The sequence below is a fragment of the Schistocerca cancellata genome, chromosome 11, assembly GCF_023864275.1.
Source record: "Schistocerca cancellata isolate TAMUIC-IGC-003103 chromosome 11, iqSchCanc2.1, whole genome shotgun sequence".
Classification (NCBI taxonomy): domain Eukaryota; kingdom Metazoa; phylum Arthropoda; class Insecta; order Orthoptera; family Acrididae; genus Schistocerca; species Schistocerca cancellata.
Window position 1 is genome coordinate 84761303 of NC_064636.1, and position 15844 is coordinate 84777146.

Consider the following 15844-nt stretch of genomic DNA (forward strand, 5'->3'; position numbering starts at 1 on the left):
CCTAGGTGGTCTTCTGTTTGTGATACCTCATTATGTTTGAGCTCAGAATATGTTCTAATATTATACAACAAATCTATATGAAGGGTATTGGACAGTAATTTTGTCGATCACTTCTACTACCCCTTTTTGACCAATAGATTACAGTTAGAAGAGGGACTAGCTCAGCATAGAATATGACAGGGATTCACATCGCCCTGGAGCTCTGTTCAGTTTTAACAAATTCAGGTTTTAACTGAACACTACCGACACCAATATTTATTTCACTGATCTTTCCAAAGATACAAGGGTTAAATTGAAGCACTTCTCCTGTGTTTTCCTTTTTAAAGGAACATTTGAGAAATGAGTTAAGCATTTCAGCTCCTGCTTCACTACTACCCCCTATTTTATTTCCTGTCTCATTCGCTAGAGACTGGATACTAACTTTGGCGCCACTAACAGCCTTTACATACGACCATAATTTCTTTGGGTTATGTGAAACAGGATTTGACAGTATTCCACCACAGTAATCATTGAAAGCTTCTATTGCTCTCTTGATGGTCGAATGTGTTTCATTTAGTATATCTCTATTTATAGCACTACGCTTTGTTTTACACCTATTATGCAGTAATCACTGCTTCTTTCGAAGTTTCTTTACAGTGACTGTATATCGTGGATGTTCCCTCCCATTATTAACTGTTCTGTTGGATACATAGCTATCCAGTGTCTGGTTAATTATTCTTTTGAACTTTGTACATAGATCCTCTACATGCTCCAGTTCTGTGCTGAAATCTTCAAGTTTCTCACTGAGCTCTGACACTATTGATTTTATCTAGTTAACTGAACATATATCTCAGTTACATCAGGAGATGAGTGGGCGACAGAAGGATCCAATTATTTTTTGTCAACCTCTGATAGTGAGTCTTGCCCAAACAATCTCACATGCAGCTTCAAATTTCTATCTCAGTTGACTTGAGTTTTGCATTAGCCTATCCTTTCGATGTACACTTAAATTTACCCAAATATCTCACTGATACTAATTTCATGTTTCAGCCACCTTTCTGTACCGCACTATGTGAGCTTCACTATTTTTGAAGGGCACTTCTACCCAGCACTGTTGCGAATGCTTTGGCAGTTAACTACAAGGATTTTAATATTCTCACCTCTGGGGGTTGGAGCGGGAGGTGTTCTTTTGGATCTTACGCTTTTATTTCTGGCCTCGTACAGCGTCATTCTCTGGACTGGATGGGTAGTTGCCTCCTCTAAAACACTCTTGAATGCAATCTCCACACAGTCAGATACCGAAGTAGCAGCCTCTGAAGTGTAGCGCACACCTGGCCAATTTAGGAGGACCCTAAAGTTTTCAACATCCGTGTTTTAAGTCCCAGAAGTTTCAGAGCAATTTACTGGAGAAATTTCTAATGAGTATTTTGATGTGTATTCATTATGTACGTTTATCATACTAGCTGCTACACAGCTGCACTCACATATAAGTAGTTTTGTTATGATGAGGGATGGTGAGTAAGTGAACTGTTGAATGTGCAATAATGTCAGCTACCCTATGTATCTGCCTGTTCGGTTAAGCATAGTTCGTGATGTGCATACGATACAGTTCAAAAGTCAAATAATAAATAGCTCAGCGAAAGAGTAATTTTTGTTCCGTATTTCATGATATATTTTTCAAATCAGTAAGCCTCTTATACTAAACACTTCCTGAAGTTGTCTGTGTTCTTCCTCAGCTTTCTAGCTACCTCCACACCTAACTTCATCAACACTGTTTCAGCAGTTAAGTTGTGAAAGCTTAACATACTTCTGCATTTATGAGTATGGACAGAAACTAAAAGGAAATGCACATCTGGGAGGTATACACGACATAACTTTTATCGGAAATGAGTCTATATAGCAATTTTGCTTCTACTGTTGTGGTTGCGAACTGAACAGTTCATCCTAAATTCATTCTGACTAATAACCATAAACACCATTAGAAAGTAAACATATTGACACTTAAGTGAGAGCACAGAAGTCCATGAAAACACTTCTGAGATATGATCAGTTATCAGCAGTACACATTGTTACCACACATTTCTGTATTAAGAGATTTTTTTCCCTCTAGCTTGTTTGCATCGCTTCTAAACTATGAAATTGTGAGATCACAAAACACTATTTCCAACAAAATGCTCTTGTTCGCTACTGACTGTCAACCTCAAAACTACAGAAAATTTTGAGAAACCCAATCCAGAATTTCCAAAGCATTTATCGACATGTAATTTGTATTTGGTGATTGCTGAAAATTGTAAAACAAATTATGTCCATTATTAACAACTGTTTATGAAGTGATATAAAACTTAAGATGACCCATATAAACATTTGTAGAAGTATATTAGACATTTCATATTGAGCAGGTAATTTTAATTACTCTCTAAAAGTGTTGAGAAAATTTAGAATAAATATTTTATTCTGCAGTGTAGTGTGCACTGTTATGAAACTTAATGGCAGATTAAACCTGTGTACGGGACCGCGACGCAAATCCAGAACCTCGCATTTTGAAAGCACTGCTCTTTTTGACTAAACTACCCAGCTTTGACTCACAACCTACCCTCGTAGCTTTACTTCCTATCTTCCAAACTTGACCCAAGTTCTGCATGTCTAGAGGAAACAACAGTCTGCAGTATACTTCCTTCCGCAAGTGCTGTGTATGCAGGAGAACTACTGTGAAGCTTGTAAGGTAGGAAGCATACTTGCGAGGGTAAGTTGAGAGTCACACCTGTATACACAGCTCATTCAGTATGAGAATTTCCCACAGAAGGCAAGCTTCTGGGTTCCTGTCCAGGTCTGGCTTGCAGTTTCAATCTGCCAAGGAGTTTCGGTGAGAAAATCAGTTCAGTAAGCTCACAAGGAAAAGAAAATCAGTACACAGAAGAACTAATATAGAGAATGTAGAGAAATGAAAATTTCACCACATCCCCACCAAAATACTTGTAATATAATCCTGATCCTTGAAAGCAAAAGATGGTGTGGAATAATTGGTACCTCCAACAAGATACTAAAAAGTTGTGGCCTTACTCCATGTAATGTTTTTGGGAACATATGTGGTACATCACTCATACAGAAAACTTTCCCCCAACGGGCTAAAATACGCCTTTGTTGGACATCTGTCACTTTGAAGCTTTCAATACTGCTTTATCTGCTCGCATCCAAACACTGCCTTCCAACCTGAGCAGCAGCACAGATCCCTTACCGGATCACTCGCTACAGCCTCCAGTCCATAACTATAGACACAAAACAAATACAGTCAGTGTTTTGTTCTCTTTCTGTTTGCAAAAGTATAAAGTTACGTACTGCAACGTCATCTGAGTGACTGTAGAAGGGCACTCACATGTCAACTGGTTGATTGTATGGTTGTCCTTACGTTTAAGGCTACAGTTTGAAGACTGACATGATGGTCCAAAGCTAGTTGCCACAAAGAAATGACTGTTCTCACAACTGTGATGAATATTGGGAGGGAGAACATATTAATGTTCAAATACACTATCAATCAGGGGCACGCTGCTTGATGCAGTCATATCGATTAAGTGTCTAGGTGAAACACTGCAAAGAAATATGAAATTGAATGACCGCATAGGGTCAGCTGTGTGGAAAGGGAACGGTAGATTTAGGTTTATTGGGTGACTTCTACGAACGTCTGTATCATTTATAAAGAAGGTAACGTACAGAACATTTATGCTACCCATTCTCAGCTACTGCTTGAGTATTTGGAATTCCAACCAGACAAGATTAAAGGAGGACACTGAAGCAATTCAGGTGTGTTTATTCTGTTACAGGTAGACACACATTCGATCAAAGGCAAATATTGCAGAAGTTCTGTGCTAACTCAAACGGTAATTCCCAGAGGGAAGAAGAATTGTTTATATGAAACACTTCTAAGATATAGGTATAGGTTATCACATCGTGGGCTGAACTCAATCTTAGGTACTAGTAGGTTCAACTGACCATATGTCACAATAAGAAAGGTAACTGAATAGATTTCAGTAAGGACTCCTTACTCGTCCATAATTTTTCAAAATTTGCGAAGGTGAAGTACTTGAGGGTTTTCACCAACGTGTGTACATTGTTTTCACAGTAATGTGGCCAGTATATTTGCAGTCAGTTGGGCAAGCATGGGGAGAGCAGTAGTGGTTGGGAGTTGCGGACTGGGAAATGTCTAGCACTACGAGACATCATTTGCTGGCACTGACAGGCACACACCTTGCATTCCTTCTCGAAGAGCTTTACTGAAACAGTTTGGTAAAAAAAAATCATTTTGCATTACTTGTAGCCTTACGTGACAGCATCATGATGAAGTGCCCATCATTTCATTAATAGAGTTAATGTGATATTGTGCATTTAAGTAACACACTGCACCAAATTTGAGAAGTTTCCAATGACAAATTGGGGTCGCTACAATTTTGAGTTAGACGCATATTACATCGTATGTTGCTATTATTAAATTTAGCTAAAAAATTGAATTCTTCATTAGATTTGGGAGGACACCTGTGACCAAACTCGAGAAAGTTAATTTTATGCAGGGCACTCATTTTCGAACTGGAATGTAATGAGATGACATCCTTTTGAAACTGGCACTCCTAGTTCCTCACTCTTTGGTTGTAGTATGCGAACTACAAATTTATGTTTCATCAATATATATAGATCAACAATCTTCATAGTACTTTTTTATTTTATTCAAATAGTCAACAGTTTACTACACTCCTGGAAATGGAAAAAAGAACACATTGACACCGGTGTGTCAGACCCACCATACTTGCTCCGGACACTGCGAGAGGGCTGTACAAGCAATGATCACACGCACGGCACAGCGGACACACCAGGAACCGCGGTGTTGGCCGTCGAATGGCGCTAGCTGCGCAGCATTTGTGCACCGCCGCCGTCAGTGTCAGCCAGTTTGCCGTGGCATACGGAGCTCCATCGCAGTCTTTAACACTGGTAGCATGCCGCGACAGCGTGGACGTGAACCGTATGTGCAGTTGACGGACTTCGAGCGAGGGCATATTGTGGGCATGCGGGGGGCCGGGTGGACGTACCGCCGAATTGCTCAACACGTGGGGCGTGAGGTCTCCACAGTACATCGATGTTGTCGCCAGTGGTCGGCGGAAGGTGCACGTGCCCGTCGACCTGGGACCGGACCGCAGCGATGCACGGATGCACGCCAAGACCGTAGGATCCTATGCAGTGCCGTAGGGGACCGCACCGCCACTTCCCAGCAAATTAGGGACACTGTTGCTCCTGGGGTATCGGCGAGGACCATTCGCAACCGTCTCCAAGAAGCTGGGCTACGGTCCCACACACCGTTAGGCCGTCTTCCGCTCACACCCCAACATCGTGCAGCCCACCTCCAGTGGTGTTGCGACAGGCGTGAATGGAGGGACGAATGGAGATGTGTCGTCGTCAGCGATGAGAGTCGCTTCTGCCTTGGTGCCAATGATGGTCGTATGCGTGTTTGGCGCAGTGCAGGTGAGCGCCACAATCAGGACTGCATACGACCGAGGCACACAGGGCCAACACCCGGCATCATGGTGTGGGCAGCGATCTCCTACACTGGCCGTACACCACTGGTGATCATCGAGGGGACACTGAATAGTGCACGGTACATCCAAACCGTCATCGAACCCATCGTACTACCATTCCTAGACCGGCAAGGGAACTTGCTGTTCCAACAGGACAATGCACGTCCGCATTTATCCCGTGCCACCCAACGTGCTCTAGAAGGTGTAAGTCAACTACCCTGGCCAGCAAGATCTCCGGATCTGTCCCCCATTGAGCATGTTTGGGACTGGATGAAGCGTCGTCTCACGCAGTCTGCATGTCCAGCACGAACGCTGGTCCAACTGAGGCGCCAGGTGGAAATGGCATGGCAAGCCGTTCCACAGGACTACATCCAGCATCTCTACGATCGTCTCCAAGGGAGAATAGCAGCCTGCATTGCTGCGAAAGGTGGATATACACTGTACTAGTGCCGACATTGTGCATGCTCTGTTGCCTGTGTCTATGTGCCTGTGGTTCTGTCAGTGTGATCATGTGATGTATCTGACCCCAGGAATGTGTCAATAAAGTTTCCCCTTCCTGGGACAATGAATTCACGGTGTTCTTATTTCAATTTCCAGGAGTTTATGTATTTCCAAACATTCTACAAACACTTTCCTATTACCTGCTGTTTTGCACCATATGGTAAATATTACACATGTTAATTACATGATAATGTCTGAGTAATACATTGACATTAAAGAAACTGGCACACCTGAAGCCACACTTGTAGGAGCAGGTACTGTAATGAAGAAATACATATTGATCCTTGTCATGGGAAAAGTAACTATTTGGGGTACATGAAAATTGTGTCTCCGCCTTCGCACAACTTATCTGTTGAAATCATTTAATCATCAAAATTTATGATTTTTTCCCCTCTTTATTCTGTCCTCCCCCCCCCCCCCCCCTGGAGTAGAGAAATCCCAGAGCTATTGGCTACTACTTCTTTGCCCTCTCTTTACTCTTCTTACTGTCCGAAGTGAAACAGGTGTAGCAGCCTAAATTACTTCTATGGTACTTTTTAATGGGATTTTTATCCCCTCTTTTGCGTCTTCCAACAGGAACTTAATCATGTTGTAAACGATCTCTCATTCCTGGCTATACAGAACTCTTTCCGCACCTACGGTGCTTGGAGACTGGGATGCCATGCCGCATGTAGCAGTACCACCACCAGATGAGCACAAGATGCAGACAGCAGTGGACTGAGGTGGCCTTGCCTTCTGAACAAACAAATGAACTTGCTCAGCATTTCAGACAAAAATTCATCAGTGCGTATCACATAATATCCTGCCCGGACTCTAGTAATGGAGTATTCAGTCAATTATAATTTTAAAATCATGAGCTTTCACCAGTTGGGGGATCTTCTGTGAACTATCGAAGGCATTTCATGGCGCCAATGGTATCACTGTTATAAAGAAGTTCAACTTGCATGAAACACATGGATCAGCAAATGCCTAGTTAAGTTCCTATGTAAGGGGACCTGGACAGCATGACCTGTAGTTTTTCCTAGTACTTTGAAATTTAATAACTCAAAAGCCTTATTACATATTGGAATGAAACTTTAATGAAAAACTGAGTATACTGTAAAGTGGCAGCAGAACACACACATAAAAGACAGTTCTAACTGACAAGCTTTTGGAGCCAGTGGCTCCTCTTTCAGGAAGAAGGTTTGAGGGGAAAGGACTGGAGAGGTCTAGGAAAAGGGGTCGATTTCAGGAAAGTCAGCCAGATCCACAGGTTAGGAGAGCCTTTCCGTACAGGATAAGAAGCAAAAACTCCTCCTCATCCTGCCCGCAGTTCTGGGTAACTTTTCTGAAAACAATCCCTTTTTTGAGACCTCTCTAGTCCTTTCTCTTCACCCTTCTTCATTCCCCTTCAACCCTTCTGCCTGAAGGAGCCAATGGCTCCAAAAGCTTACCAATTACAACCGTCTGATGTGTGTGTTCTGCCGCCACTTGGTTAGTAGATTTTTTTTATGTAATCAATTAAATAATTTTGTCAATAATTGATTGTTTGCATTGTTATATTTAGTATATTTAGGAAAATTTAAAAACTTTGGATTACTTAGTGATGTGAACATTGATTTTTATCTTATGTACTGAATTGTGTGAAATATTAGTATTTTAGATACACTGTGCTTCTACACTATTCAAAATAAAAGATCAAAACATATTTTATTCTTTTAATTGGTAACTTGTTAAAACAGTAAACCAGGAACATTTACCAATTCGTTGTTTTGTGTATTTTAAAAACATGTTTTTTAGAAGTCTATTTTTTCTCCTAATAATTTAGGAAAATACGACACGCTCCAGCGTAAAATGTTTACTACACGGGTGACTAATGTGGTTCCCTTTGTAGACAAGCAGTAATATTATTATTCATGGAAAATTTTGTTTTTGTAGTTCAATTTTGGATGAGATAACGATACCTAATTCTGCAAAAACATTGATTATGGGAAACCGAAACTAAAGATTTTCGTGTCTCTATTTGCCTCCCTGATTTGTCTGACAAACAGGTTCCACATGCTGCCTGTGGCTGACACTGTCTCTGAGCCACATGCCGTCACCTGTCCTGTTTCAGAGGAAACCTCTCAGCCTGCAAGATCCGGACATTCACAGAAGGTGGGATTATTGATAGTTGGGAGCTGCAACCTCAGGTGCCCCTTAGACACACGACTGCCAAGAAGGGAAAGAAATTCGACATGCAATCTGTGTGCGTACTGGGTGGAGTCATTCCAGATGTGGAACGGGTCCTCCCAGATGCAATGAAGGGTACAGGGTGAAGCCAATTGCAGGTGGCCGCTCATGTCGTTACCAATCATGTGTGTCACTTCGGATCAGAAGAGAATATCTCTGGTTTTGAGCAGCTAACAGAAGTGGTACAGGCTGCCAGTCTTGCTTGCAAGATGAAAGCAGAGCTAACCATTTGCAGCATAGTCGACAGGATCGACTGCGGACCTCTGATACAGAGGCGTGTGGACGGTCTCAATCAAGGGGCTTAGACAGTTCTGCAACCGTGTAGGCTGCAATTCCTCGACTTGCGCCAAAGGGTGGTTGGGTTTCGGGTTCTGTTGAATAGGTCAGGTGTCCACTATATGCAGGAGGCAGCTACGTGGGTAGCAGGGGGTGTAGGGTGTGGACTGGGTAGTTTTTTTAGGTCAGAGGGTCTCTGGAAAACACAAAAAGGGCTTCGGTCACAAAGGGTGCAGGCCAAACATAGGAAGAACGTAAATACAGGAACAATCGGTGTAACAGCTGTAAAGTGTCATAGCCATGTTGGGAAAGTACCAGAGCTCCAAGCGGTAATAGAAAGCACTGATGCTCAAATCATTATAGGCACTGAAAGCTGGCTAAAGCCAGATATAAGCTCTGTCGAAATTTTGCGAAGAATCTAACGATGTTCCGAATGGATAGGCTAAACACGGTTGGCAGTGGCGTGTTCGTTGCTGTTGGAAGTAGTTTATCTTGTCGCGAAATTTAAGTAGATAGTTCCTGTGAGTTAGTATGGGCAGAGGTCATTGTTGGCAGCCGGAATAAAATAATAATTGGAACCTTTTAGAGACCTCTCAATTCAGATAACACAGTTGCTGAAAGGTTGAAAGAAAACTTGAGTTTGATTTCAAACACGTACGCGACCCATACCTTAATAGTTGGTGGTGACTAATTTACCCTCAAGATGTTGGCAAAAATATGTGTTTAATTCCAGCGGTACACAAAACATCATTCAAAATTGTGCTAAACACATTCTCTGAAAATTATTTCAGAGCAGTTAGCTCATGAGCCCACACGAATAGTAAATGTTTGTGAAAACACACTTGACATCTTAGCAACAAATAATCAATCCTTAGTTAACAACGAGCATCAAAATGGATACAGGGATTAGTGAACACAGGGTTGTCATAGCGAGATTGAACATTGTAACCCTCAAATCCTCCAAAAATAAATGAGAAAGATACCTACTCAAAAATGCACATAAAAATTCACTTGACGCCTTCCTGAGAGATCATCTCCACTCCTTCAAAAATTAACAATGTAAGTACAGACCAGCCGGCCACTGTGGCCGAGCGCTTCTAGGCGCTTCAGTTCGGAACCGCGCTGCTGCTACGGTCGCAGGTTCGAATCCTGCCTCGGGCATGGATGTGTGTGATGTTCTTAGGCTAGTTAGGTTTACATAGTTCTAAGTCTAGGGGACTGATGACCTCAGATGTTAAGTCCCATAGTCCTTAGAACCATTTGAACCATTTTTTTAGTACAGACCAGATGTGGCTTGAATTCAAGGAAATAGTATTGGCAGCAATTGAGAGATTTATACCAAGTAAACTAACAAATGACAGAGCTGATCCTCCTCCTCCTTGGTACACAAAACAGGTTTGAACATCGTTGCAGGAACAACAAAACAAACACGCCAAATTTAAACAGACACAAAGTCCCCAAGACTGGCGATCCTTTACAGAAGCTCGAAATTTAGCGCGGACTTCAATCGAGATGCTTGTAACAGTTTCCAAAATGAAACTGTCTCGAAACCTGGCAGAAAATCCAAAGAAATTTTGGTTGTATGTGAAGTATGTTAGCGGCAAGAAACAATCGATGCCTTCTCTGCTCGATAGCAATGGAGATACTATCGAAGACAGTGCTGCCAAAGCAGAGTTACTAAACACAGCCTTCCAAAATGCCTTCACAAAGGAAGACGAAGTAAATATGCCAGAATTCGAATCAAGAACAGCTGCAAACACAAGTAACACAGAAGTAAATATCCTCAGAGTAGTGAAGCAACTTAAATCACTTAATAAAAACAAGTCTTCTGGTCCAGACTGTATACCAAATAGGTTCCTTTCAGAGTATGCTGATGATTAGCTCCATAGTTAACTATCATATACAACCGTTTGCTTGACGAAAGATCTGCACCCAGAGACTGGAAAGTTGTACAGGTCACACCAATATTCAAGAAAGGTAGTGGGAGTAATCCACTGAATTACAGGTGCATATCATTAACATTGATAAGCAGCAGGATTCTACAACATATGTGTTCAAACATTATGAATTATCTTGAAGAAAACAGTCTATTGAACACAGTCAACATGAGTTTAGAAAACATCGTTCTTGTGATAAGAACTAGTCTTTACTCACACTAAGTGTTCAGTGCTATTGACAAGGGATTTCAGATCGATTCTGTATTTCTGGATTTCCAGAATGCTTTTGACACTGTACCACACAAGCAGCTTATAGTGAAATTGTGTGCTTATGGAATATCGTCTCAGTTATGTGACTGGATTTGTGATTTCCTGTCAGAGAGGTCACAGTTCGTAGTAATTGACGGAAAGTCATCGAGTAAAATAGAAGTGATTTCTGGCATTCCCCAAGGTAGTGTTGTAGGCCCTTTGCTGTTCCTTATCGATATTAACGATTTTTGAGACAATCTGAGCAGCCGTCTTAGGTTGTTTGCAGATGACGCCGTCATTTATCGACTAATAAAGTCATCAGAAGATCAAAACAAATTGCAAAACGATCTAGAAAAAGACATCTAAATGATGCAAAAATTGGCAGTTGATCATAAATAACGAAAAGTGTGAGGTCATCCATGTGACTGCTAAAAAGAATTAGTCATACTTCAGTTACGCGATAAACCAGTCAAATCTAAAGGCCTTAAATTCAACTACATACCTCGGAATTACAATTATGAACAACTTGAATTGGAAGTAACACAAAGAAAATGTTGTGGAGAAGGCTAACCCAAGGCTGCATTTTATTGACAGGACACTTACAAAATGTCACTGATCTACTAAGGATAGGATCCTTACCAGATATGACTGATAAGAGTACATTGAAAAAGTTCAAGGAAGGGCAGCATGTTTTGTATTATCGTGAAATATGGGAGAGAGAGTTATTGAAATGATACAGGATTTGGGCTGCACATCATTAAAAGAAAGGCGCTTTTCATTGCGATGGAATCTTCTCACGAAATTCCAATTGCCAACTTTCTTTTCCGAATGTGAAATTATTTTGTTGGTATACATCTACATAGGTAGAAACAATGACCGCAATAAAATAAGGGAAATCAGAGCTCATATGGAAAGATACAGGTGTTCGATTTTTCCACATGCTATACGAGATTGGAATAACAGAATTGTGAATGTGGTTCGATGAACCCTCTGAAAGACACTTAAATGTGAATTTTATTTTATTTTCTTTTTTCTTTTTTTGTGGTTTTAGGGCGCACAACTACAGTGGTCATTAGTGCCCAGACTAAGTTATGAATGCACTGCGAGGCACAATGTTAAAACAGCAACTAAAAAGCACAACACTATAAAAGGCACATTAACAGGCAAGGGATTAAAAGAAAACAGCATAATCAAATGTCCTTAGACAGGTTTGTCAAGTGGATAAAATGAACAACGCAAGCAGCTGCTCCTGGGTCATCTGCTAAAATTTCATCCACAGTACATGGCAGGCCAAGATCAATGCGCAGTGTATTAAAATTCGGACAGGACGTTAAAATGTGGCGTACCGTCAGTACTTGCCCACACTGACAGAACGGTGCCGGCACAGCCGACAACAGATGGTGGTGGCTGAACCGGCAGTGTGCGATCCGTAACCGGGCTGAAACGACCGCTGCCTGCCGAGAGGGGCTTGAAGAGGTCATCCGAGTCATGGGGAGAGGTTTCGAGGCCTGAAGCTTGTTTTCAGTAAGTGTAGACCAATCAGCATGCCACAGCGATAAAATCCGCTGACAAATGACCCTGCTAAAATCAGATGAAGGCACACCACAACAAGCCGTCCGAGGCTGGAGGACCGCAGCCTCGGCCGCGGCATCTGCAGCTTCGTTCCTAGGGATACCGACATGGTCAGGAATCCACATAAAGGTAACCGGAGAACCGTCGTCCGCCAGCTGCTGAAGAGAGCGTTGGATCAGGTGCAGGAAAGGGTGAATCAGATACGGATCACTGAGGCTCTGGATGGCGCACAGGGAATCAGAGCAGATGACATATGCAGAATGTCTGTGGCGGCGGTTGTAACGAACAGCCTGATAGAGGGCAAATAGCTCGGCTGTGAAGACCGAACAATGGCCACGGAGCCGGTATTGGAAACTGTGTGCTCCGACAATAAAAGAACACCCTATACCGTTATTGGTCTTAGAGCCATCTGTATAAATGAAGATCGTATTAATGAACTTCCAACGAAGTTCAACAAACCGCAAGCGGTATACCGAAGCTGGGGTAACCTCCTTTGGGAGCGAGCTGAGGTCAAGGTGAACGCGAACCTGAGCCTGGAGCTAAGGTGGCGTAAGATGGACGGCCATGCAGAGGAGTATACAAAGCTCCCATAATCCAGCTTTGAGCGGACGATCGGCCGATATAGGCAAAGTAGGACGGTTTGATCTGCTCCCCACTACGTACCGATGAGAACACGGAGGACATTAAGGGAATGGGTACAACGGGCAGCCAAATATGACATGTGGAGACCAGCTAAGTTTCCTGTCAAATGTAAGACCTAAAAATTGTGTTGTCTCCACGTATGGGGGAGCAATGGGACCGAGATGTAAGGACGGTCGGAGAAACTCTTTTTAGATTGTAGACCTGGAATGTTTTGACTTGTTATCATTCAGTAGATCAACATCTACATGGATACTCTGCAAATCACATTTAACCCCCCTGCGGGTCCGGGGTAACAATAGGCCCGAGGTATTCCTGCCTGTTGTAAGAGTAACCAGAAGTTAATACAGACCTTCTTCTCAGCAGAAAAACAGAAGCCATTGGCGACACTCCAGGAGTAAAAACGGTCAAGACAACACTGAAGACAGCGCTTCAGGAAGCAACTACACCGCGGGCTGCAGTAGATGGTAAAATCGTCCACGAAAAGTGAGCCTGACACATCAGCTGGGAGACAATCCATTATTGGATTGATTGCTATGGCAAAGAGAGCGACGCTCAAAACTGAGCCCTGTGGCACCCCATTCTCCTGACGAAAGGCGTCGGACAGGACAGTACCCACACGTACCCTGAACTTTCGATCCATTAAAAACACGCGAATAAAAAGAGGGAGGCGACCACAAATGCCCCATGTATGCGCGGTGAGGAAAATGCCCACCCTCCAACAGGTGTCTTAAGCCTTCTCCAAATCAAAGAACACAGCCACTGTCTGGCGCTTCCGCAAGAAGTTATTCATAATGAAGGTCGACAAGGTAACCAGATGGTCAACAGCAGAGCGGCGCCTACGAAATCCACATTGTACATTGGTAAGTAGACGTCGAGACTCGAGCAGCCAAACCAATCGAGAGTTAACCATTCGCTCCATCACTTTACAGACACAGCTGGTAAGCGAGATAGGTCGATAACTAGAAGCCAAGTGCTTCTCCTTCCCCGGCTTACGAATCGGGACAACAATAGACTCGCGCCAGCATGCGGGAACAAGTCCCTCAATCCAGATGCGATTGTATAAAGAAAACCTTTACCCGCAGGAGAAAGGTTCTTCAGCATCTGAATATGAATAGAATCAGGCCCTGGAGCGGAGGACCGTGGTCGGCCAAGTGCGTTTTCGAGTTCCCGCATGGTGAATGGGGCATTATAACTTTCACGATTCGAGGAGCGGAAGTTAGGTGGCCTAGCCTCCTCTGCCTGTTTGCGGGGGAGGAAGGCAGGGTGGTAATGAGCGGAGCTCAAAACCTCTGCGGAGGCATTGGAGACATCCTCAGGGGCCACAAGGACATCATTCGCGACCGTCAAGCCAGAAACTGGCGAGTGGACCTTAGTGCCAGATAGCTGGCGCAGGCTACCCCAGACAACAGAAGGAGTAAAACTGTTGAAGGAGCTCGTGAAAGCAGCCCAGCTGGCTTTCTTGCTTTCTTTAATAACACGACAACACTGCACACGTAATCGTTTATAATTGATACAATTCAGCATCATAGGGTGGCGTTTGAAGGTGCGTAAAGCACGTAAAGTGTCTACATGCTGTAGTCCACCAGGGGACCGGATCGCGACATGGAGAAGAAGTAGTAGTAGTATGAGGGATGGAATATTCAGTAGCAGTGAGAATGACTTCCGTGAGGTGTGCGACCTGACTATCGCAGCTTGCGAAGTTTGGATCCTGAAATGTCACCCTGGAAGAGAAGAGCCCCCAGTCTGCTTTGGAAATGTTCCAACCAGTTGAGAATGGAGAGGGGGTATGATGCAGGAGATGGATAACACAAGGGAAGTGGTCGCTCGAATACGTATGAGAAAGAGCGTACCACTCAAACCGGCGTACAAGTTGGGTAGTACATATAGACGTCTAAATGGGAATATGTGTGAGTTGTGTCCGAAAGGAAAGTAGGGCCGCCAGTATTGAGGCAGACAAGATTTAGGTGGTTGAAAAGGTCTGCTAACAAGGAGCCTCTCGGGCAGGATGCTGGAGAGCCCCAAAGGGGATGGTGGGCATTGAAGTTTCCAGTCAACAAAAATGGTGCAGGTAGCTGAGCAATAATTTGCATCATGTCTGCCCTAGTAACAGCAGATGATGGAGTGTAAACGGTACAAATGGAAAATGTGAAAGTGGGGAGAGTAATTCGGACGGCAAGTGCCCGCAGATCGGTGTGCAATGTAATGGGATCGTAGTAGATATCATTCCGGACCAGTAACATAACCTCTCCATGAGCCGGAATACCTGCCACAGGGGTAGGGCAAAACACACAGAGGCATACTGTGCCAAGTCAATTCAATCCCATGGGCATAGCTTCGTTACCTGGAGAGCTACTACGAGGGTACAGTGCAAGCGTAGCAGGAACTTTAAGTCTTCTCGGTTGGAGCGAATGCCACAAATATTCCAATGGACAAGTGCCATCGTGAGAAGAAAAAGAAAAAGGAGAAGCAAGAAGGAGTCACCTCGAAGGCCGCTGAGGGCCTGGCTTCGAGCGAGCACTGCTGCCGCTATCAACAGGTGGAGAGTCATCGTCCATTTTTTCAATAGGTCCGTCGGCCACCATGTTACGATGGCCAGGAGGGGGAGCTTCCTCCGCCAGTGAACGACCAGATGTTTGGCTACCAGCGGTGCAGCCAGGCGAAACAGATGACGGCCTGGGGCTGCAACCGCTGGGTGGCGCAGGTGAAGAAACGCGCCGTGGCGGAGAAGGAGAACTTTGCTTCCTATGAGCCTTCTTGGAAGGTCGTTTAGTCGAAGTACTGGTCGATGGCTAGGAGTTTGGGGTACGTAGGAAGTCTTCACGGGACGGTTCCTTCTTGAAGGCCCATGCATCTGACCTATGGGTCTTAGTCTTGGCAGAAGCTGATGAAGGTGCTTGTGTCTTAGTGGTGACAGGAGGG

At 43.7% G+C, this 15844-nt stretch overlaps 1 long non-coding RNA gene across 1 annotated transcript in view; it reads right to left on the reverse strand.

Annotated features, from left to right (window-relative positions):
* The window catches only part of LOC126108648 (uncharacterized), an 83701-nt gene that overhangs the window by 47730 nt on the left and 20127 nt on the right, over positions 1–15844 (reverse strand). The window lies entirely within an intron of this gene.